Here is a 26,311-nt window from a genome sequence, read left to right as displayed (position 1 = left end):
TCATTAAGGATTCTAAGCATATAAATTATAACCCATAATTATTTTTTTACAATGTTTAATGATTTTCCAAAGTTAAGATAGGGGAGCCCAAAATCACTTTGACCCTATCTCACAACAATTCAATTATCTCATAATATGAATTTCATTTGCTTACATCGTTTCTTCTATTTGAAACTAGGCTCAATAAGCTTTAATTTCATATTTTATTTACACTCTATTTCGATTTCCAAAATTTTTCGTGGATTTTCAAAGTCGAACTATTGCTGCTGTCCATGACTATTTTAGTACATATTAATTTTGAACATTCAAATTTCCAAGCACATAGCTTAACATCATTCAATTGTCCAAAAATTGTTATCTATCCATACATTCATAACCATTTTTAGTAGGCATTACGCCGATCCTTTCCTCTTTTGGTTATTCATTGAACCACAAAATTAAAGGAATAAACACATAGTATCTCAATTCGATTTGACTTAAAAGCTTCACACATGATCATCAATTAAATTTACCATATATTTTTACCTCATGAGCATAGACCCATAACCATAAGGTCATCACAAAATCATTCTCATAAACATGACTTACTTATTTGCATCCTTACCAAAGGTGCATCTTAAACCGAATCATTTCTCATGAGTTTTGTGTACATACCTGTACTACATCATGACATAATCATTCCTTATCACAACTTTGATATCATCTTTGAATTACTCGTTGAACTACTTGGTTTACTGATGGATGTTCTGAATCATCATGCACCAAATAGAGTGCCAAAGCCATGTCCCAAGCATGGTCTTACATGGATCCACATATCGATGCCATATCCTGGATATGGTCTTATACGAAATCTCATGCCTGTGCCGATGCCATGTCTCAGACTTGAACTTATACTAGCACACATGTCAGCGCCAATGCCATGTCCCAAACATTGTCTTACACTAGCTCACATATCCACACTGATGCCATAACCTAGACATGGTGTTACACTGGCTCACATATCAACCCTGATGCCATGTCCCAGACATTGTCTTACACTGACTCAGATATCAACGGTGATGCCATATCCCAAACATAGTCTTACACGAGACCTTATCTTGAAACTTTGTCGAATATCATTGAGTCATCGTGAATCCATTTCATAAAGAAAAATACATATACATATACATTTCATGCAATATTTAAACATTAGAAATATAATAATAACAACATGTTGCATTATTTTCATACAAATTTACCTCGATACCAAAAATAGTGAAAGGGGCCTAACCGTCAAATATGCATTTTCCCCCGTTCTTGGTCCAAACCTCATTTTCTTTTATCGAAAAAACACATTTAACTTATTTATTAGTGACATTATTCAATATGATCCAAAAATCACATTATGGAAATTTATGTTTTTGCCCCTAAACTTTGTCATATTTACACTTTTGCCCCTAGGCTTGTAAAATAATTTTTTATGAAATTTCCTCACTCTTTAAGCCTAGCCGAATCATTTTCATAACTATAGCTGCCGAAAATTTCCACTAAATCACACTTTTATTACAAATTTTATAACTTTTATAAATAGGCCATTTTATGCATTTTCACCGAAAATTACTTAGTAAAAGTCGTTTCTCTACCATCAAACTTACATATTCCTCCATTAAACATCAAAATACACACATGTCACACATTGGTAAATTTTAAACATGAACCCTAACTCAAAATAAGGCTAGAAATAGGTAGATCATGCTTCAAGGATCTCAAAAACATGAAAATCATTAAAAACGGGGCAAGAACGAGCTTGGAAAGCTTGAACAAAACCCTAGCCATGGTTTCCTTGCAAATTTCGGCCAAAGGTTGAAGATAAGTATAAATTTGGCTTTTATTTTCTCTTTTTATTATTTTAATTACCAAATGACCAAAATTAACCTAACTTAAAAATATTCTATTTCACCCATTTCATATTCATTTTTGTTCAAAAAATTAACCAATGGTCTAATTACCATATAAGGACCTCCAATTTAAAATTTCATAACAATTGGACACCTTTAGCATATAGAACTCAACTTTTGCACATTTTACGATCTAGTCCTTTTGACTAAATTGAGTGCCCAAACGTCAAAATTTTCAAACAAAATTTTCACGAAATCATTTCGTGAAATCGTATACCATAAAAATATAATAAAAAAAATTTCTTGCATCGTATTTGTGGTCTCGAAACCACTGTTCCAACTAGACCCTAAATCGAGATGTTACAGACTATATCAGTACCTTATTCATTACTCCCTTGAGATGTTGAAAGCTTTGTTGTCGTGTTGGCTTAGATCTATCATGAACAATTTTTTTATTTTCCATGATCTCCCATTTTTCATATACTCCCTGCTTGTATATTTCGTCATCAAAGATCATCTCATCGTTAAATCGCATGTAATCAGTTTCATCTATATTTAAATATTTTTGCTGGGGTAGTCTCTATGGATCAGTGACTAACTAAACACATGTTCCTCTCCTTTGTTGCAAATACTAAGATAAAAAAAATAGTAAATATGAATTAATAAAAATAAAATTGTATCTATAATTTGAAATTTTCTTAATTATCATATTAAATATAAAATTTAAAATTAATCTAGTAATGTTACCTTCCCGGCAACGACACCAACAACTTGACCGCCTCCGGATGTATTAACGTCTAGAGTGTGAATGTTAAAACTAAATATATAGATTTGAAGCAATTTCTGCCAGAATACGGGTCAGGTTGTAATATATTTTTACAACGAAGTAGGTAAGTACTCCGAGGATTGTACCCAAGAGAGGTGAGAACTAAGTTAAAGTTAACCTAAAGGCAAATAAAATTAAGTAATAATTTAAATAAATTACATTACAATAAAACATAAAGGAAAGATTTCTGGGGCTTTTGAAAATAAAAAATTAAAAAATGTATGAATAAAAAGGACTTCAGAAAACTAATTTCTAAACTCAATCAAACGAAGACATGGGTGATTAGCTTACTTTGGTAATTATAACTAATTTCTATTTCAATTTCTATGCAATCAACTAGTCGTTATCCTAGTATGATCTCTCGATCTTCCACTAAACTAATGAGTCGGCAAGAACTACTTATCTCTCAACCTCATAGTCCAAATCAGTTCGAGGCTAAGGTGTTCACATATATACCATACCAATTTTGGGTTAATTCGTACCTAAATGACTTTATAAAGTTGCCGAACCTAGGTTTTAAGTTCTTCCTCTCCCGAACAGTTGATCCGCTAAGAAAACCCTACATAGCAATTAATCAAGCACACCTCTACTAGCTAATCCCCCATAAAAGGATTAGTTCCTCATGGAATCCATGAACATAGTAAACTTGATGATAAATAAATGCATAAGAAATAAATTAAGAATAAACTTGAGAGAATCTTGATTATATTCAATTGATAAAGCACAGAAATCCTCAAACATTTAATTGATCTACAAATCAAGTTCTCCAAACAACACAAATGAAAATAACTAAAATGAAATCTAAACCCTAAGAAAGAAAAAAACTGAAAACTAAATTACACAGAAAAACTTAGAATATCAAAAGTTATTCTTTAACAAGTGTTTACGAGTCTATTTATAGAGTTAGGGTTGTCATCTTCCTCAACCTTAAGTTAGATGACATTCTCGTGTTTAACTTTTTATTGTGCTGACCAAAATGCCCCTAGCTCATAATTATCTCCCGTATAGGGCCGGTGTCGCGACACCCTGGTGCCTGTGTTGCGACATTGATGGTAGTATTTGTAGTTTAGGGATAGCTTCAAGGGTGATTCGTGACATCCTATGGTTGTGTCGTACACCAAAGGTAGTATGGCAATCCTTGCATTCTACTCCCTATGTTGCAACCTTGAACTCCCCGTATTGCAACACAGCGACTAATATTGAGTTCCTATGCATTTGCATAGTCTCCTGCACACTAACTAAGTATGTTAGGATTCTTTTAAGCTTCATTCGGCCCCTAAGGTCAATAAAAGACTCAAAATACTATTGAATGTAAACTAAACTATAAAAACTCGACTAAAGCATAATAAAAAGTGCTTGTATTCAAGCTCCTCAAGTGCGAAAACTAGTTTAATTTGCTACACCATATTACGGTAGACCAATGGACTCATGCTTTATGTTGGTACCTTGTTATGCGAACCTATGCTACTATGCGGACCTTATTAATAATTTCTATGTACTTGTATTTATACTTAACTATGCGTACCCTTAAGTTTCAGCTTAGATGACATGCGAACCCTACCCCTATTTGTTTTTGTAAGCTCGCATGTTTTTCATTCTATGTTTGATGTAATTTCACTATTGTGCTATAACTTAGCACATTATATGTTGTATATACATAGTATGTTGGTGCTTAGGTTGGGAGTTAATGAAGAGTCACTCCGGTGGCTAATATAACTCGCTAGATTCGATTCAAACCAATTCAGCCGGGTTTGGGGTGTTACAATCATCTAATTAAATAAATAATTATCCTAAATTGAGTTGTTTATCACCCTTAGTTAAGACTACCCTCTAGATTTTTCTTCACTAAGGATTACCACCTAAGTCACCCTTCCGGTCTCTTCCTAGGCATATGGATACCTTTTGATCTCACTGTTTGGCACAAATTATAACGACAAGATACCCTTCTGGTCTCACTTGTCTAGATATTCTATTATAGGCTTCACTCCCTAATATACTAAGTACCCTTGAATAAACAATCAATTTCAGATAACCAATCACTTAACAAATAAATTAGTTAAATAATTGAATCATGTGAGATATAAAATAAGCACAATAGATTATTCTATTATTCATACTACACTCAAGTAATCAAGTTAAAAAATCATAAATAAAGAATAAAGAAAGAGATAGAAGAATGCTTAATGATATTATATTAAGGCGTGGATATGGAGCAATCTTTGTTTGCAATTGTCTTTAAATCAGAATAGAAAAGTTCTAACTAAAATAAAAAGGAAAAGAAAACTAAAAACTACGTTTGATGAATAGGTTGATGGATTGATGCCCTAGTTTTTGTACAAAAGCCTTTTATTTATAGGCTAAAAGATGTGCACTTTATGCCTGATATGCCTCTGATGCTTCGGGTGCAAGTACAGAATAAAATCTCTAAGAATCTGACAAAATACTGTTCTTGACGCCATCCTTTTTTATTTCCCACATTCAAGCTTATGGCTTAACGCAGGTTGATGTTGCTCAACACAAGGCTGTTGTGGCTCAATACAAGGCTATGTGTTGCAACACAAACATGGTATGTCGCACCACACACATTACATGTCATGCCACGCTAGGAATTTTGTGGCTTGGGACATTTTTCTCATGCTTTCATGGCTCAGGAAGCTTGTGCATCACTCGCCCCAAGTTCCCACATTAATTGGGCCTAGAATTAAGCCTCCTACACACTTAAATTATCAAATTAAACCTACCTAAGGCCTGTGTCAGCCTAATAGGTCATCAACACTTAAAAATGTGTTAAAAAATTATTTTTATTAAATTTTAATCCTAAGTCCTAAATATTGAAAATGCAATATTAAATACTAAATTGACTAGAAAACAAGCTCCTTAAGTGCAGAATTGACTCAACTAGCTACTACATTTGACGGAAGGTCAAATACACCCACACTTAAGTCTTTTCTCTTCCTCAAGCAAACAAAACAAAACAAAACAAAAACTGGAACTCAAAGCAAGAGATAAACATGCAAAGAAAATAAAATATACTTGAGCTAGCTTGATGCATGAGATTGGATCGGTGCATCAACACTAGGAAGATTTGTCTAAATATATAACTTTACCTATAAATTTAAACAATTAAAAGTTAATTATACCTAAAGAGATTAGTTCAATAAATTACAAAGTAAACAAGTAAAAGAAACTTAAATACATAGCTCCATCAAAATGTATATACAAATATAGTATTTATTTTTGTAGAGTATAATCAGTCCAAATATATTTCCTTCCTACTCAGTTTATTTTTGTCCTTACTTTGTATTCTAATGCAGTAATATTTCCTCGGTAACCCTTATGATTATAATTTTTTCATTATTTTTTCATTTGTCCCAATACGATCGAGATTTTTTTTCTCGGACACTTTTTGTAAGGGTTATACTAGTCATATTGCACCATTTCAATAACCATGGATTTTACCAAGTATTTTTTTTTTTACTTCTAACATCCTATATTTCTACAAATATAATTACATACATGTATATACCTTTATTACTTGTTATATTTAATCCCTTTCTCCTACTTACAGTTTAATAAAATAAACTAATTAATCTAAATATAAACGACTAAATTATTCAATTACGAGCAAAATTTACAATTTAAGCAGACAATCACTTGCATTTCTACAAATTCAAGCACAAACAAAATAAAAATTTAAAAATGACTAAAAACAAAACAAAACAGCAGAAAAATTTAAAAAGTTTCCTTGTCACCCCCATACACTTTATTTGGCACATTGTCATCAATATGCACCAAAAATAATAAGGAGATGAGGTTACCCGATTAGCTTGATAAGTGCAACGAAATTAATGGGACTAGCTCCTCCTCGTGGTTTTGGCTCGAAATTGTAATGCCTTCAAAAATATGGGTTCCTACATAGAAAAGAAAAATAACAATTCTTTTCGTAAATTAAATAAAATAAATAAAACACACAAACTGAAAAAAAAAATCAATCTTATGTACTTCCCACACACTTTAAAACAACATACTTTAAAACAAACATTGTCCCAATATAAATAATTAAAGTTTGAACAAGAAAACTTCCTTGAAATGGTTGAATTATTATTGTATTGGAACTCTCAGGATTTGCATGCTCTAAGTGAATGGAAAATACCTACGAATAAAATATAAATTTAAATAAATAAATAAAAACTATAGCTGTTGAGTTTATGGAGAGATGAGAATGGCGAGAATTGCATGGTTTGACTAAACAGTTAGGGCATTGAAATGTTGCATAATAGTCGTCTCATCGCAACGGAATCCCCTCCCCGTCATGATGTTGTGATAAATTGTATTTTCCTGCAAGTCATTTTAGTATGGTATACCGTAACATCCTTCAGTAGTGTCATGACTTCGATCAGTTTTGTTGTGACTTGGAATCTTGGCTCATTACAGCTTTGGATTACGACTTAGCCCATTAACATTTGTATACATTGTTGCTCATCGTGACATGTGTATGGTGGTCGCCGGGATGTGAGAACTCATCGAGACTATATGTTTTCCCTTACCACAATGACACGAGTTGTTGCTACCCTCCTTGAGCTGGCTCATCGTGTCATGTTACGCCATAAGGGTGCGTGGCGCGACACAACTTGAAAATCACCTAAATCATATTTTCGCCTTTTCAGAGCATGTCAGTCTCCACCTCACGAACTCTGCAAATACTATGAAACACAAAAAACACACATAATTAAATACTTACGATAAAATAAAAATCAACAATGAAAAATAAAATTTAAAATCAAACAAAATTTAGGAGCAAAGTCCATTTTCAGAGTTGGGACGATCCGTATCGCCCCCAAAGAAGAACTTTCAGTTGGCCTTTGATAGTTTGTGTAACACCCCTCACCCGTATTCGATGTCGGAACAAGGTTCGAGGCATTGTCGGACTTACATCACAAACAATCATACCAATCGAGTCATAAATTTACGTCCAAATTGAAAACCATGCACATTCAACCATAAAGTCCCTCATACGAGCCTACGAGTCCCAAAATAGAACTTTAGAAATTTTTGCTAAACTTAGAAAATTTTTCCACTAAGCAAGGGTCGCACACCCATATGGATATGGGACACGCCCATGTGGGCAGGTCGTGTGGTTACACATGCCTGTGTCTCGACCTCGTGTAACTCTCTGACTTTCAATACATGAACAAATTGAGATCACACGGCCAAGTCACACGCCCATGTGCTAGGCCGTGTGGAAAATTAATTTTCATAAAATATGTGCAGACTTCACTCGCCCAGGACACACGCCCATGCCTTAGGCTGTGTCATCAATACGGATGAGACACACTGTAACGCCCCGTACCCGAGACCGTTGCCGGAGTCGAACACGAGGTGTTAACGGACTTAATTCATTTACTTACACAGTTCATTTTAAAATTTCCAGACAAGCTGGCTAACTGCATCACAGTTACTTTAAAAATCATATCTCGAGTTCCAAAATTTGAAAACTGATTCTGTAAATTTTTCCTAAAACTAGACTCATATGTCCATCCACAAATTTTTTTCTAGAATTTTTGGTTGGGCCAATTAGTACAGTTTATTAGTTAAAGTCTCCCCTGTTTCAGGGTTTGACTACTCTGAGCTTCATGCATTACGACTTAGATATCTCCCAGTACAGAGCTTCAATACTTATGCCGTTTTGTCTAATTAAACTAGACTCAAAATGAAATCCATACATGTAAAGCATGACTTCTAATTGTTTCTGGTTAATTTATGGTAAATTTTCAAAATCAGAACAGGGGATCCAGAAAACTTCCTGGCCCTGTTTCACGAAAACTTAAACATCTCATAAAATACGGCTTATATGGTCATTTCGTTTCTTTCATATGAAAATAGACTCATCAAGATTCGATTACATAATTTATTCACTATTTAATTCCATTCCTACTATTTTTAGTGATTTTTCAAACTTACATCACTGCTGCTGTAAGCATCTATTTTAAGGTAAATTTTACCTATTTCATAATTTTCCATGAATCCATTAGTAAATTGACATACACTAATTTCAAGTATAATCACGATTAGCCATGACGTACGTAGCCCCAATAGGACCGTGATCAGCCATTCCAATGGCTAGTCTTACCAAACCTTTCCACACCACTTAATAACCATATCATAAGACCGTAATGATATACTTCAAAATATACGAGCCATTTTCGCATGGCTATACGAATATACATTACCAAAAGATACTTAATTAACAACAAGGATCAGCCCTATACATGCCATTATCAAAATTCAACTAAAAGAGTACCAAAAGGGCTTAGATAGTGTGGACGACTTCGACTTTGACACTCCCGAGTCCGATAGCTGACGAACAAAATCTATAAAAGAGAGAATTAAAGCAATGAATAAGCATTTTGATGCTTAGTAAGTTTTAAGTAATGAAATTATTTACAACTAAAGTATAGCGTTCGTAAGACTAAATGAATGATTGCATATACGCATATTCCCACAATCATGGTTACTTCACGCTTCAACCATTATAATCATGCACTCAGGATCGAACCTAACTAAAGGCCGGAAGCTTGTTAATCAATTAAGCGAATACTATTTAAAAAGGAATTGACCTTTCCAGTGCATATACGAAACATACCTTATCGTTTGGATTTATGAGCGTATTAATTGAAGTTATTACAACAAGATCGCTCATTTCCAAACCCAAGTACCTTCGAGATTTAGCCAGATATAGCAACTCGCACAAATGCCTTCGGGACTTAGCCCGGATATAGTAACTCGCACAATGCCTTTGGGACTTAGCCCGGATATAGTAACTCGCACAAATGCCTTCGGGACTTAGCCCGGATATAGTAACTCACACAAATGCCTTCGGGACTTATCCCGGATATAGTCACTAGCACAAATGCCTTCGGATCTTAGTCCGGTTATCATCCGAATAATCATGCACATATATCAATAAATCATGACACATCCATATTTCATTTTCATTACTAAAACTCAAACAGAAGACACTTATCAACCCTTACCATTTTCGGTTCAATAGCCACATACAAAGAGCATGATTTTGAATGGCTTTATAACATGATCTCTATGCACATTCGGCTACTAGTCATAAGTATAACTAATTACCCCGATATACAATTCAAGTAGGATCATTATATCACCGTTTATTTGTTATGCTTATACAATTCAAGTAGGATCATTATATCACCGTTTATTTGTTATGCTTATATGTCATGACATAATCAAATCATAAACTAAGTTCCATTACTCAAAGACTTACCTCGGTATCTTGGAACGGTTGTGGGTTGATTACTCTATTGCTTTCTCTTTTCCCCGATCCAACTTTGATCCCCTTGCCCTTGAGCTTAATATATATACAAGTAGAAGTATTAAATATTTTTACCAATAAGGTTTACTTGTTAATCACATTCGGCAATCACATATCAAACTCATTTTACTCATGTGGCCGATTATACTTGGTCATACATACACATAATTAAGTTATTTAGCACTTAACTCACATAGCCATAGTGTACAAAATCTTAAGGTCCAAAGATGAATACCCCCAAGTTCTCATGACTTAACCCCTAACCACATTCTGCCGAAAATCCTTTGAATTTCTACTAGCACACACACATATAATCAATTTGGAGACTCTATTAACTGAACATACATCCGGCAATAGTCTATAGCTCTCTCGGCCACTCATTTCACAACTTAACAAAGCTTCAATTCGAAATCATTAGCGAGTATCAATTAACTTAAGCTACCTTTAAACTTTTACTTATCACCTCATGCCAAACCATCAAAATGAACTAATTATAATTATATAAGTACTACCAAAACTGAAACCTATGCATAATATTATTTCTTATGCCCAAACCAAAGACCACATTCGGCAACTCATCCACCATTCTACCAAGCACAACCGATTACCCATTCTCTTCTTAAATCTAAATTCGGCACCTCTAAACAAAATGAGTTAAGAATCTCAACTTTCATGCTAATATAACCAGCAACTTAACACATCCACATATCTAACATGCTAATAGCATCAAGGCATCAACTAAAATTTTTAAGCTTCTTAGCCGAATCCTAACTCTCCAACAACCCCAAATCCAACCATGAGTTAGATAGAATTTAGACTAATCATCCAAGGGATGTATAACTTTGGTTTCTCCTCCTACTAACCACTATTATTTTATTACCCATATCCTTTATTTTATTATTTTTAACACAAAATGTTAACATAACATATTTATAATATGTTTTAACCCATAGAATGGCCAGCCACCATCTAGATTTTCGCTAATTTGACATGCAAGTACAAGCATTTTCTAACATGCTTTAATATGCCACTTTAACATTTGCCTAGCACATTTCTAAATTTTCTCACACAAGTCCTATTTGATAAATTTCACATACTATATACGAAATTTAAGCATGAAATTTTCACACGTGCATGTTCATATATAATAAGCATTAAATATGACTGTTAATTATTTTCTTATGGCTCAGTTTCGTGGTCCCGAAACCACTTTTCGACTATGGTCAATTTAGGGCTGTCACACACACACCCGTCGCTCTGCTCGTGTGCTCAATTTTGAGCATTCTGTTTCTCAAAATTAAGGCACAGGGGACACACAGCTGGAACACATGCCCTTGGGCCAAGACATGTGTGACACACGGCCTAGACACATGCCCATGTGTCTGCCCGTGTAAAAAAATAAAGCCATTCGTAGCTTCACTTCTCACCCAAAATCACCCAAAACCCTGCACATGAAACACTCAACCAATTCCAACCATTTCAAGCATCCAATTTAAGCAAATCCATCATTCATCTAGGCATACCATTTCTTGCATATGTGATCACAATCTCACCTTAACTTGACTTAGGTATTAGCAACATTTAATTACATGAACTTAGCATAACACATGTGTATATATATCATCATAATAGCTTACTCAATCATACTCAAAATGAACTGTTACTAACCATTCCAATGGCTAGGTTACAAAATAACATTTCAAGCAAACATCGGCCAAGTTGTCCTATACATGCCATTATATCAAAATGATTCAACCATAAATACCCAAAGTAGTTACCTGATTGTGTGACAATACTCCTATGGTCTTCCAACCTTCGTGAGCTTCTGAGCACTACAAAATAGGGGAAAATAAATGGAGTAAGCATTACATGCTTAGTAAGTCTATATAGCGGAAACTAAACTTACCAATCTTGTTTATTAAATCTAAGCATACAAGGTTATGTTTTCCTTCCATTTGGCTAAATTGCCTAAACATATGCAGTCAATCAAACATGTTAGCCACCAAAATCTTTATAACTATCAAGTAACATAGATGACCTCATCAAGCAATACTCTTTCTAGTCATTGCTATTTCATCTCAAGATCTTCTTGCCAAGTCAAGAGTTATGTCTTTTGAATCATTGAATTCTGATGAATGCTCAAGTAGTACACTCGAAGTGTACGATTTAACAATCCGTCAATTTCTTATTCAGGGATACCCCTTAGGGCACTTAAGCAAGAAACATTCTCTCAAGCCACATATTATTTAATAGGATTACTAGTCTAGGCTAAATCCTTTATATAACGTATGCTTAGGGGAGCTCGATTAGGGCTACCAGTCTAGGCTAAACCCTAATCATAAAGTATGCTCGAGAGGTATGATATCGGGATTACCCATCTAGGCTAAATCCTTTCTATAACAAGATTAATAGGATTACTCATCCTAAATCCCGTCTACAACAAATGCAAAACCTTATTAATTTCGGGAAAGTTTATACAACCATTGAAATTCAACATTCAATCTAGACTAACCCTTTATCATCATTTCAAGCATGTACAAATTTTCGGTCATAACATAAAACTAAGGCACATTAACATAAATCACACTACATACAATAAAACATTCAATTTAACATATTTACATGCTCGATTAAGTTACACGAACTTACCTCGACACTTGTTCGCGTCATAATCTACTAATCTAAAATCTTTTCTTTTCCTCGATCTAGCCTCGAGTTTGTGGTTTCCAGATCTATATAAATGAATTTAATCATCAATTTTATATATTTTATATTGAAACGAATTCAATTTACATCCTAGGAAAAATTACCATTTGCGCCTAACTTTTCCAATAGTTTCGATTTTGTCCCTCGACCTGGAAAATGAAACTTATGCTAGTTACTCCCTATTCCAAGACTAACCAAAGCCCCATTACAAATTTTACAGCACATGTATACATAAAATTTTAGAATTTTTCCTTCAATTTGAAAAGTTTACATTTTAGTCCTTAATCAAGTTTTCATCAAAAATCACCTTGTAAAAGTTGTTTATCTATCAATAATCTTTCATTTTCTACCATAAATTTCTAATTTTCAACATATTCATCTGTGACCCATTTTCATACTTTGATAACTTTTCAAATTAATCCTCTAAATAGAGAGATTAGACTATCCCGATTCTAAAAATATAAAAATCATTAAAAACGGAACAAGAACAGACTTACAATCAAGCTTGAAAGCTTGGCCAAACCTTTGCTATGTCTCCTTTTCCAAATTTCGGCTACAAGGGACTAAATTGAAGAAGATGACATCTTTTATTTAGTTAGTTTTTCTTTATTTACTAGATTACCAAAATGCCCTTCACTTAAACCTTGAAAAATTTACCTAGCCATGACCATTTTTTACCATCTTAAGGTATAATGGTCTAATTACCATTAAAGGACCTCCAATTTAAAGTTTCATAGCAATTAAACACCATTAACTTATAGATTTCAAGTTTTGCACCTATTGCAATTTAGTCCTTCTAGACAAATTGAGTACTCAATCGATAAAATTTCTTAACAAAATTTTCACGCAATTATTTTATCATGCTGTTGACCTTAAAGAAATAATAAAATAAATATTTTTACTTCGAATTTGTGGTCTCAAAACCACTGTTCCGATTTCACTAAAATATGTGTTGTTACAACTCTCCCCCTTTAGGGGTTTTAGTCCTCGAAAATCTTACTAGTAAAAAGATTTGGGTATTGCTTTCTCATTGTATCCTCTGGTTCCCAAGTAGCTTCATCAATACCATGTCTTTGCCAAAGAACTTTTACCAAGGCTACCTTTTTATTTCTTAACTCTTTTGTTTCCCTAGCTAAGATTTCGATTGGTTCCTTACCATATGTCATATCAGGTTGGATCTCTACCTCTGTCGGATAGATAACATGCGAAGGATCAGATCGATACCACCGTAACATAGATACATGAAAAACATTATGAATCCGATCAAGCTCTGGTGGCAAAGCTAACCAATATGCAACTGGTCCAATTCTTTCTATAATCTCATAGGGTCCAATGAACCGTGGACTCAATTTCCCTTTAAGACCAAAGCAGAGAACTTTCTTCCAAGGCAACACTTTCAAGAATACATTGTCACCAACCTAAAGTTCTATTTCTTTTCTTTTCAAATCAGCATAAGACTTTTGTCGATCAAAGGCTGCTTTCAGGCCGTCTGGAATTACATTCACTTTTTTTCTGTCTCTCAGACCAAGTCAACTCTGTGTAGCTTTTTCTCATTAAGTTCTATCCAATATAATGGAGTTCTACATTTACGACCATACAAGGCTTCATACGGTGCCATTTTAATATTAGACTGATAACTATTATTATAAGCAAATTCAACTAAAGGACAATACCTTTCCTAATTACCTTCAAATTCAAATACACAACACCGAAGCATATCTTCCAAGATTTATATTACCCGTTCAGATTGACCATCTGTCTGAGGATGAAATGTAGTACTAAAGTGTAACTGAGTACCCAGACCTTCTTGCAATTTGCTCTAAAATCAAGAATTAAACCGAGGATTTCTATCTGAAATAATGGAGATAGGCACTCCATGCAATCTGAATATATCCAAAATATATAACTCAACAATTCTATCCAAGGAAAAACTCCATACGTACTGGGATAAACTGTGTAGACTTTGTCAACCGATCAACAATTACCCAAATGGCTTCTTTCTTCTTTGGAGACAGGGGCAATCCAGTTACAAAGTCCATAGTAATTCTTTCCCATTTCCATTCCGATATTGTAACTGGCTGTAATAGTCTAGAAGGCAACTGATGTTCAGCTTTTACTTGCTAACATATCAAGCATTTAGATACAAACTCAATAATATCTTGTTTCATTCCCGGCCACTAGTACATCTTTTCCAAATCATTATACATTTTATTACTACCAAGATGAATAGATATGTTACCATTATGAGCTTCATTCAAGATCTTCTGTACTAGTTCAGAACCTTTTGGTACACATACTCTGCCTCTGAATAACAAACAACCATCAGTCCCGATCTGAAATTCTAAATTAGGAGTCGATTCACTTTGTACCCGTCTTGCTTGCAACTTGCTATTATTTTTCTGAGCTTTATAAATTTGCTATGAAAACATTGGTCTAGTTTTTAACTCAACTATGATTGAACCATCATTAGACAATGACAATTGAGTGTTCATTTCTCATAAAGCATACATGGATTTTCTACTCAAAACATTTACCACTACATTGGCTTTCCCCAGATGGTAGTCATTAGCAAGATCATAATCTTTAAGTAATTCAAGCCATCTATGCTTTCTTAAATTCAAATCTTTCTGTGACATCAAATATTTTAGACTTTTATGATTTGTGAATATGTGACATTTTTCACCAAACAAGTAATGCCGCTAGATTTTTAATGCAAACACTATGAATGCCAATTCAAGATCATGTGTCGAGTTGTTGTTTTCATATGGCTTTAGCTGTCGTGAGGCATAAGCTACCACTTTACCGTCTTGCATCAAAACACAACCTAAACCATTTAACGATGCATCACTGTAAACTATAAATTCCCTACCTGATTCTGGTTGAACTAACATTGGAGCTTTAGTTAATAAAGCTTTTAATCTATCAAAGCTCTACTGGCATTTATCAGTCCACTCAAATTTTACATCTTTCTGTAACAACCGGGTCATTGGAGAAGCTATCATCGAAATTTTTTTTACAAATATTCGATAATAACCAGCTAGTCCTAGAAAACTTCAGACTTCAAACACATTCTTCGGTGGCTTCCAATTAACAATGGATAAAATTTTATTCAGGTCTACTCGGACACCTTCAACAGATACTATATGCCCAAGAAAACTAAATTCTTGTAGCCAAAATTCACATTTACTGAATTTGGCATACAGTTGTTTCTCTCGCAATGTTTGCAACACTATTCTCAAATACTCAGCATGTTCATTTTCATTCCAAGAGTAAACCAAAATATCATCTATAAATACCATCACAAACCTGTCTAAATACGGGCTGAAAATTTTGTTCATCAAGTCCATAAACACTGCAGGTGCATTTTTCAAGTCGAATGGCATCACAAGAAACTCATAGTGTTCATACCTGGTTCTAAAAGTTGTCTTTCGCACATCCGATTCTTTTACTCATAATTATTAATATCCAAAACGAAGGTCAATTTTTGAAAATACAGTAGCATGCTTTTACTGGTCAAACAAGCCATTAATACGAGGAAATGGATACTTGTTCTTTATTGTAACTTTGTTGAGCAGACTATAATATATACACAACCTCAACGATCCATCCTTCTTCTTTACAAATAGAATCGACGTACCCTAAGGTGAGAAAATAGGTCAGACAAAACCTTTTCAATCAATTCTTGCAACTATACTTTCAGGTCTTTCAACTCAATAGGAGCCATTCTGTAAGGTGCTATGGATATTAGTGACATTCTTGGAATAAGGTCTATAGAGAATTCCACTTCTCTATCCGATGGTAAACCAGGTAATTCTTCTCGGAATACATTAGGAAATTCACATACTACTGACACTGATCGAATCTTTGAGTCAATTACTTTTGTATCCATCACATACGCAAGATAAGCATCATACCCCTTTCTAACGCATTTCTGTGCTGATATTGCTGAAATCACATTAGGTAATCCATCCAGTTTATCAGATTCAACATGAAGCAATTCACCATTTTGGCATTTCAATACAATATATTTGTACTTACAATTCACCATTGCATCATACTGGGTTAACCAATCCATCCCCAAAATCAAATCAAATTCATCAAATGGCAGTAACATTAAGTCAGCCAAAAAACAATAACCATTTACCATTAATGGAAAGTTCTTACAAACTTTATGCACTATAACACACTGGCCTAGGGGGTTTGAAATGTTAACCACAATTTCAGTGAATTCAACAAGTAAATTATTAACAGACACTAGGTTCGTGCATATACATGAATATATGGAACTAGGGTCAATCAATGTAGTAATATCAGCATCAAGTAGAGAAAATGTACCAATAATGACGTCTGGCGCAGAGGCATATTCTCTAGCACGAATAGCATATGTCCTCCCAAGTGATCGTGCCTCATATCTAACTATCGTATCCTTGGCAATACGTCGACTACCACTAACATTACCAAGGTGACGATGTGGTCTGCCTCTCACAACAGGATTGCTCGGCTTTGGAGCTTCTTCCATCTCATTTTCAACTCTTTCAGGACAATCTCTAAGAAAATGGTCAAGTGAATCGCATCCGAAACAAACTCCACTTCTAGAGCGACATTCCTTATGATGAAACTTGTTACAATGTTTACATTTCAGTTTGAGATTACCTACACTGGTCACAGATGAAGTTGTAGACCTCAAGTTAGATCGTTAAGAGCCTCGCTCTCTTCTAGAGTGTCTAATGGAAGTGGTCGCATGATCTTAATACTTCTTTAATTTCTTAGAAGCAAATGATTGTAACTTCTCATAGCTCTTTTTTCAGAAACTCGAGCCTCTCTTTCAGCTTGTTTCTTTTCCTTACTCAGTTGCTTCGCCTTGTGTGCTCGGTCGTCTAACACTGCAAATTCCCTTAACTTGAGAATTCCAATCAACAATTTGATATATTCATTTAGGCCCTTTTCAAAGTGTTTACACATCTCAGCCTCAGGCTGGACCCATTCTCGAGCATATTTACTCAGTCAAACAAATTCCCTTCATATTCAGATACAGTCATGTTTCCCTGCTTAAGTTCCAGAAATTCTTTCTTTCTCTAATCCATGAACCCCTGACTAACATATTTCTTTCTAAATTCAGTCTAAAAGAATTCCCATGTGACATTCTCCCTCGATAATACTGAAATTATGGTATTCCACCAATGATAAGTCGTATCGTTTAGTAAAGGTACTGCACATTTCAGGCACTAGGCAGATGTGCAGGATAATTCATCAAAAACCCAAATAGTGTTTTCAAGCCAGAACTTGGCACTTTCTGGATCATCATTTGTAGTAGCCCTAAATTCTTCCACTCCATGCTTGCAGATTTTGTAACACCCTTAACTAGTGTCTATTGCTGAAATAGGGTTACGAGGTATTACCAAACTATCACATCATTCATATACAATCATATTGTCCCTTATAAGTTCTCTAAGATCTTAAAACATGTTCGGAAGAGGTTCGGGACTAAATCAATCACATTTGTAAACTTTGGGAAACTTAGAAAATTTTCTTAACTACAGAGGTCACACGCTCGTGTGCCTAAGCTGTGTGCCTCACACGGCCACCAGACACGCCCATGTCATAGGCCGTGTGGAAACAGATCATACATACTAACTTGGGTCGCACGGCCGACCACATGCCCGTATGTCAGCTCGTGTGCCACACACGGCCAATAGATACGTTTGTGATAGTCCTAATTTGACCCTAGTCGGAATGTGGTTTCGGGACCACAAAATCGAGTCATAAAAAATTACTTATTATTGCATATATTTAATGTGTGATAGTGTGTGTATGAAAATTTAATGTTTTAATTTAGTCCTAGGAATGTGAATTTTCTTGAAAGGACTTAGTTGAGAAACTTAGAAAAGATTATAGGTAAATCGTAAGGATCAAATAACAACAAAGTGAGAAAGCTTGGGCTTGCATGTCAAATTGCCCAAAATTCAAGTTGTGGCCAGCCAAGCAATGATGCTTCTTCCACTAAGTTGAATTTTATTGTAATTTTTTATATTAGTTAATGGTTAAAATAAATTAAAGAAAGGAATTAATAGGAAAAAGATGAATAAAATAAGAAAGGGAGAGAAAGTATTCATCGTCTTCCTCTTGCAAATGACGTAAGCTAGGGAAAGAAGGAGGAAATTTTCTAAGACATTCGGCCATCCTAAGGGGTTGATTAAGGTAGGACTCATGTTAATTTTATTAAATTTTTGTGAAAATCTAGTTAGTAGCCAATGTCTTATTATATCCCATATGTTAATTTTCTACCTAAATAGGTGACTAAATGGCATACGGTTAGAGAGAGGTAAATGCTAAGAGTATGGTGCTTTTGATGTTGTGAATGGAAATAGTAGAAAGGTGAAAGAAAATTAGGGTAGATATGTAGATATATGTGGATTTATATGATGTTATAAATAGATGTGAAGCTATGCTAGTTTAGGAAAAATTCGGTCAAGTGTTCATGAGATGAAACTATGTGTGTAAATGAATTACAAATGATATTATAATTGATATTGTATATTCAGCCATCTAATTAAGTACATAGGTGATGTTGAATTTAATTTTTGCACATTCGGCTATATAGGTATGCCCATTTGTGATATTACTTTTGATTGTATATAATCGACTAAATGAGTGATGTTGGCTTATAAGTTGAGTTTAATTCATGATTATATATATATTTGAATGTAAACCTAATTGAGATAATGTTATGTTGAGAAGTGACGATGCATTTGGCCTCGAGGTAATAGATGAATATTTGTTGAAGTTTTAATGTCTTGAACAATTACGATTGTAAAATGTAATGAAAATTATTAGACTATATATGTGAGTAATTAGCAAGGGTGGTTTCCGTATATACAAATATATATGTGTTATATATGTATGTGTAATTGGATTATTGATAGTAAGGTGATATTATATGGTTATTAGCCGAATAGCTCAAAAGCATAAGGTAGAAAGATAAAATTTTACCATGTGCTTCTTATGATACAAAATCATTAATATTTTGATATAAATATCTAGCAAGACGGTTAAACTAGTTAATTTATTTGATTAAGCTCAAGAACGTAAAGGAGGGGAATCAAGCAAGGACAAAGCAAAGAACATTGAGTAGCCAAGTTGGAACCGTTTTACCCAACACAAAGTAAGTCCTTAAGCATTTTGTAAGGTTGATTAGTTTGTGCATAAATAATACTAGTGAATCATGAAATAATACCTTTTGTTAGGTGTTCTTTTGAAGCAATATATATATTATTAATGTGACCGTATATGCTATTTGAATTAAGTAAATTGCCTTATTATAATGAGTTAACATTGGCACTATGTGTGCGGAATTAAATGTCACTTTGTGTGCAGATTTTATACATTGGCACTATGTGTGCGGAATTAAATGTCACTTTGTGTGCAGATTTTATATGCTATTTGAAATAAGTAAATTGCCTTATTATAATGAGTTAACATTGGCACTATGTGTGCATAATTAAATGTCACTTTGTGTGCAGATTTTATATGCTATTTGAATTAAGTAAATTGCCTTATTATAATGAGCTAACATTGGCACTATGTGTGCGGAATTAAATGGCGCTATGTGTGCAGATTTGAATGTCGATGCATGAGTGAAAATTTTAGGCACTATGTGTGCGGTTTAGTATGGCATTATGTGTGCGAGCTTAATTAGCACTATGTGTGCGAATTCGGTTGATAATATAATATGTGCAGGAAAAGAATAAAGTGATAGAACTATTAACTAAAATATCGAATTTGAGACATGAAACGTATATGTATGAATTTATCTAGTGCATCATTGTTTCATGCTTTAAGGAAATGTATTTAGATCAATTAGGTTATTTTGATATTTGATTGGATAGAAGGACTTGGTTTAAGATTGAACCAATAATCTAAGTGGTTATGGCATAGTTCGGTATGGATGGAGTAATAGATCTTACATTATTTTTCTTATGATCTTTTATCAATGGAATGTATTATATTGCTTATGACTTACTGAGTTGAATACTCATTTGGTGTGTTTACTTGTCTTTTATTTAGATTTCTTTGATCCATTTTGTGTGCTCGGGACCATCGTCAAAGTCATCACACCAGCTTTCAACATTTTGGTACCCTCTTATTAGTTGGTCTAAGCGAACATTTCGGCATGTATAGGCTAATATGTATTTATTTGAACTTTGATATGTATACTTCTAGCCATGCAAATATGGCTTAAATACTAAGTTTGAATTTGGTTATATTTAATCATGGTATAATTTGTCTTGGCTATAATGTTTAATGCTATGTATGAATAAGGATCGTATATGGGAGTATAATGAATTGTGCATTATTAAAGATGAACTTAACGCAATGAAGATGATAGAAGTAAATGCATGGAAATTTTACGAATAAGTATTTGCTTCGGTAATATCTTGTAACCCATTCCAGCGATGGAAACGGGTTAGGGGTGTTACATTTTATTGGTATCAGAGCTACGGTTTAGTTGGTTCTAGGACTACCATAACGCGTATGAGTCTAGCTATACATGCCTTAATGTTAGTATTTGATAGTGTGATTGTGACAACCCGAATTAGGGCCTAATCAGAATAGTGGTTTCGTGACCACAAATCTGAGATAGAAATAATTGTTTTATAATTATTTTGGGGTTTATGATATGATTGCATGATTGTGTGAAAATTTCGTGATGAAATTCTATGCCTAAAGTGCTTAAATTGAAAGTAGGGACTAAATCGAATAAGTTGCAAAATTTGCATCCCGAAGTTTTAGTATGAAATTGTTTTGGAATATTAATTAGGAGGTCTTAAATAGCAATTTGACCAATTTTAAGTTCATGGACAAAATTAGGACATGGAAGGAATTTTGAAAGTTTAGTAAGGAGGGCATTTTGGTCATTTGGATATTAAATGAAATAAAATGGGAAAAATAACACAAAATTGATCATCATCCTCCTTAGTTGCTGCGAATTCTCCCTCTCTCCATAGCTAGGGTTTCTTCAATTTTCAAGCTCCATAGTAAGTGATTCCAAGCCCGTTTTAATGTTCTTTACGTTTTGGAATCCGGAAGCTCGATTAAGCTTATGCTAGTAATAATTTAACCTAGGGTTCACATTTGGAAAAATACGGTGAAATTTGTGTATTTTGATGTTTTATGATAGAATATGAGGTTTTAAATTATGTTAAATAACTTGTGCTACTCGGTTTTAAGTGAAAACGAGTAAAAGCAAGATAATCGGTAAAAATACCTATTGTTCATAACTATATGATAGAGTGAGAATTTGATGTTGTTGTAGAAGAGAAAATGTTCAGCATATCATAAAACATAAGAATAAGGGCTGAAATTAAATTCCGAGCCTAGGGGCAAAATGTAATTTTGTAAAAGTTAGGGGCAAAATGTAATTTTTCCATGATGTGATTTTGGATTGAAATAAATAGTATGAGTATTAAATGAGCTAAATGTGTTATTATAGATCAAGAAAGACGCGAATTGATCTCGAGCGGGGAAGGAAAAAGTTTTGGACTAAATTGCAAAATTTCTACATTTTGCACCAAGGTAAGTTTGTATGTAAATATTACAATAATTTCATGTACATTCTTATATTTCAGCCTATTATATAAATATACTAGCTGATGTTAAAATATAAATCGACTATTGGAAGAATGGAAATAAATATAGAGAGAGATCCCGATTGAACATTCTGAGAGATCGAATGAAATAGAGGGAGCGTAGCTAGGTCACATGTATGATGCTTGAGTGCACATCATGTGTACAAGAAAGCTACTGAGACACCTGTAGTAGCTAGGTCACATGTGTGATACGAGATGTATCCCATGTAGACAAGAGAGCTACGTGAAAGATAAATGTAGCTAGGTCGCATGCGTGATTCCAAGTGAAGGACACCATGTAGACAAGAGAGCTACGTGAAAGATAAATGTAGCTGGGTGCATGCGTGATTCCAAGTGACGGACACCATGTAGACAAGAGAGCTACGAGACAAATCGGCTAGGTCACATGAGTGGTACTAAGTGTTCACCATGTGTACAAGAGAGCCGAACTAAGCGAAGTATGATGGTGGGGTGTGTCTTTGAAACCATTAAATATCGAGGATTGATCCGAATTGTTCAACGGGATGATTTTGTGGTGATATTGTGGTTTGGACCTACACTTATGGTGAATGAAATGTGGTGAAAATGATTTGTGGTATATACAAATATAAGATAAAATGAGGTTAGCATAAAGAATTTGTGAAAGAGTGAAATTAGCATTAAAACTGTTTTTAGATGGTAGCAGTGACGTGATTTTGAAAAATCACCAAAATAGGAGGAATATAATTAGAGGTTGAATGAGATGTGAAATTAAAGTTTAATGAGTCTACTTTCATATAAAAGAAACAGAGCAAGCAAAGGAATTCTATATTTTGAGATATTTACAATTGTATGTGACTTGCTCAGGATGAATACGTGATCCCCTGTTCCAACTTTGAAAAATCATTAAAAATTGTACAAAAAAAATTAAGAAATATAGTTTACATGCATAAATTAATTATTGAGACTAGTTTTAAATGAAACAGACTTCAGGGTTGTTTGAATTGTGTACTGAGAGAAATTCAATTTGTAGTGAACAGAGGTCAGATCAGTCGAGCTGTGTAACAGGGAAACTTTAACTAATAAACTGTACTAATCGGCTGAACCAAAATTATAGAAAAAATTAGCAAAAAGCTTTATGAGTCTAGATTCAGGGAAATTTTACGGATTTGAATTTCGAGTTTTGTAACTCGAGTTATGATTTATTTAGTGAATATGACGCAGCAGAGACAGCTTAATCAAAGTGGAATGAATAGTGAAGTTAAAGTAGATGTACTTGAATTGTTGTGTAAACATGTTAGATTTTTTTTTTTATTTGTATTTACATACTTACTTACTAAGCTATAAGCTTACTTTGTTTCTCTCTTTTGTCTTATAGTGTTCTTCGGCTTGCTCAGGAGTTAAGGATCGTGAAGATCTATCCGCACTATCATACTTTAGGGTATTTGAACTAAACGTTTTGAATTATGGCATGTATAGTAGGCTTAATTATTTTGTTACGTGTCATATTTGTCTAGGTTTAAAATATTAGTTACGATTCGACCAGCTAATTTGTACAAGCCATTAAAGTTGGCTAATATTGTTCAAGACATATTTATATTTCGGTTATGTTTAATGGTATGTGTTATGTTACGTAATACCTTGTATCTGTTCCTACGACAGTAATTGGTAAGGGTGTTACATTTAGTGGTATCGAGCTATGGTTTAGTCGGTTCTCGGACTAATAAAGTGTGTGTAAAAGTCTAGCTATACATGCCATAAAAATATTGTGATAGTGTGGTGACTCGATTATTCTAAAGCGTGTTTTGTTTTAATATAGTAATGGATCCTGAAGGAACTGCGGTGATGATGTCTTGCTAATGCGCTGCCCGCTCCCGCACAAGGGACCGCTACCGTGGAAAGTAGACCGAGACATTGAGACAAGGAGATGAGGCTCGGGATGCCTTTCTCCAAATGATGAACAATTGGTATCTGAATTTATTCGAGCAAATCCAAATGCTCAACCTCCTCCATCCCTCCTATACCTCGGGCGATTCTCAGAGTGCTCAAGGTATAGATTTGGTAAGAATGAACAAGCCTCCGGTTGACAAGATTCAAAACAAGGGGCTGAAGAGTTTAGAGCAAGGGTCGATGATGATCCCGAGAAGCGGAATTCGGCTTGAAAATTCTACCCGTGTATTTGATGAGCTCTCATGTACACCGAGGAATGCTTAAAGTGTCTTTGTATCACTTTTGAGAGATTGACTTACCACCGGTGGAAGACTTTGGTTGCATGGTGCCAAAAGAAAAAGTTACTTGGGATTTCTTCCGGAAGAATTTAGAAAGAAATACATAAGTCAGCGATTTATTGATCAAAAGCGGAAGGAGTTCCTTGAATTGAAGCAAGGGAAAATGTCCGTAGCAGTATGAACGCGAATTTGTAAGACTCAGCAAGTATGCCCGTGAATGTGTGTCCACCGAGGCCATTATGTGTAGAAGATTTGAAGATGGGCTGAATGAGGACATTAAAGTGCTTGTAGGAATTTTGGAGTTGAAAGAATTTGTAGTATTGGTTGATCGAGCTCTTAAAGCCAAGAATTGAACAAAGAAAGAAGAAAAGTCGCTATTGAGGCCCGGACGTCGAGAAAAAGACAGATAAGCAAGCCATTTCAATCTCAACCAAAGAGGTCCAAAGAGACAAACCCTCGAATGACAGTTTCAATTGGGGATTCACAGAGATCGTGGTAGAGCATATTCGGGTCTAAAGCTCAAGCTACTTGGTGGCAAGTGTGGGTAATGTGCGACCTAGAAAGCCCGAGTGTCGACAATGTGGCGAGCAACATTATGGTGAGTGTTGGGGACCGAGCGAGCTTGTTTCAAAAGCGGTTCTCGCGAGCATTTTATTAGAGATTGTCCGGAGAAAGTTAAAGAAGAAAGATTTGAGTGCTAGACAAAATACCACCGCTAGTAGAGGTAGACCACCGAGAAATCTTGGAGGTGGGACTAGTAGTAAAAGCGTGATGAAAGATTTAACGGCAAGATCGAAGCTAGAGCACTGCTAGAGCTTATGCTATATGCGTGCCGAGAAGATGCATCATCTCCGATGTCATTCTTGGTACATTTTTTCTCTATGATACTATTGTTATTGCATTGATTGATCCGGGTCCACTCATTCCTATATTTGCATGAATTTAGTATCCAATAAAAGTTGCTGTTGAATTTCTTGAGTTTACGATTAAAGTGTCGAACCCTTAGGCCAATATGTGCTAGTTGACAAGGTTTGCAAGAATTGCCCATTAATGATTCAAGGTCACTGCTTTCCGGCCAACTTGATGTTGTTACCATTTGGTGAGTTTGACGTTATCTTGGGAATGGACCGGTTAACATTGTATGATGCTAAGGTAGATTGTAAACAAAAGACACTAGAGTTGAAATGTGAAAATGGAGAAATTCGTGGGTTGAAACAGATGAATCAAATAAATTGCCTATGGTGATTTCGCACATGTCTGCACGTAAATACATGAGAAAAGGGTGTGAAGCTTATCCGCTTATGTAATGAATATTGAGTTGCCCCAACTGAAATTTGAATCGATCTTAGATAGTCCGTGAGTTTCGGATGTATTTCGGAGGAATTGCTGGGTTGCCTCCGAAGAGAGATAGATTTTGCTATTGATTTGTTGCCGCACTTTGCCGATCTCGATTGCTCCATATAGAATGGCTCCATTGAATTAAAAGAATTGAAGGCTCGATTGCAGGAGTTAACAGACAAGGATTTGTGAGACCGAGTTTCTCTCCACGGGTGCTCTGTATTATTCAGTAAGAAGAAGGATGGTTCAATGAGACTTTGCATTGATTACCGTCGACTTAATAAGGTGACTATAAAGAACAAGTACCCATTGCCGAGGATTGATGATTTATTCGATCGGTTAAAGGGGCCACAGTGTTTTCAAAGATTGATTTGAGGTCCGTTACTACCAAT

The sequence above is a fragment of the Gossypium arboreum genome, chromosome 13, assembly GCF_025698485.1.
Source record: "Gossypium arboreum isolate Shixiya-1 chromosome 13, ASM2569848v2, whole genome shotgun sequence".
Lineage (NCBI taxonomy): Eukaryota > Viridiplantae > Streptophyta > Magnoliopsida > Malvales > Malvaceae > Gossypium > Gossypium arboreum.
Note: the sequence above shows the minus strand (reverse complement) of the source record.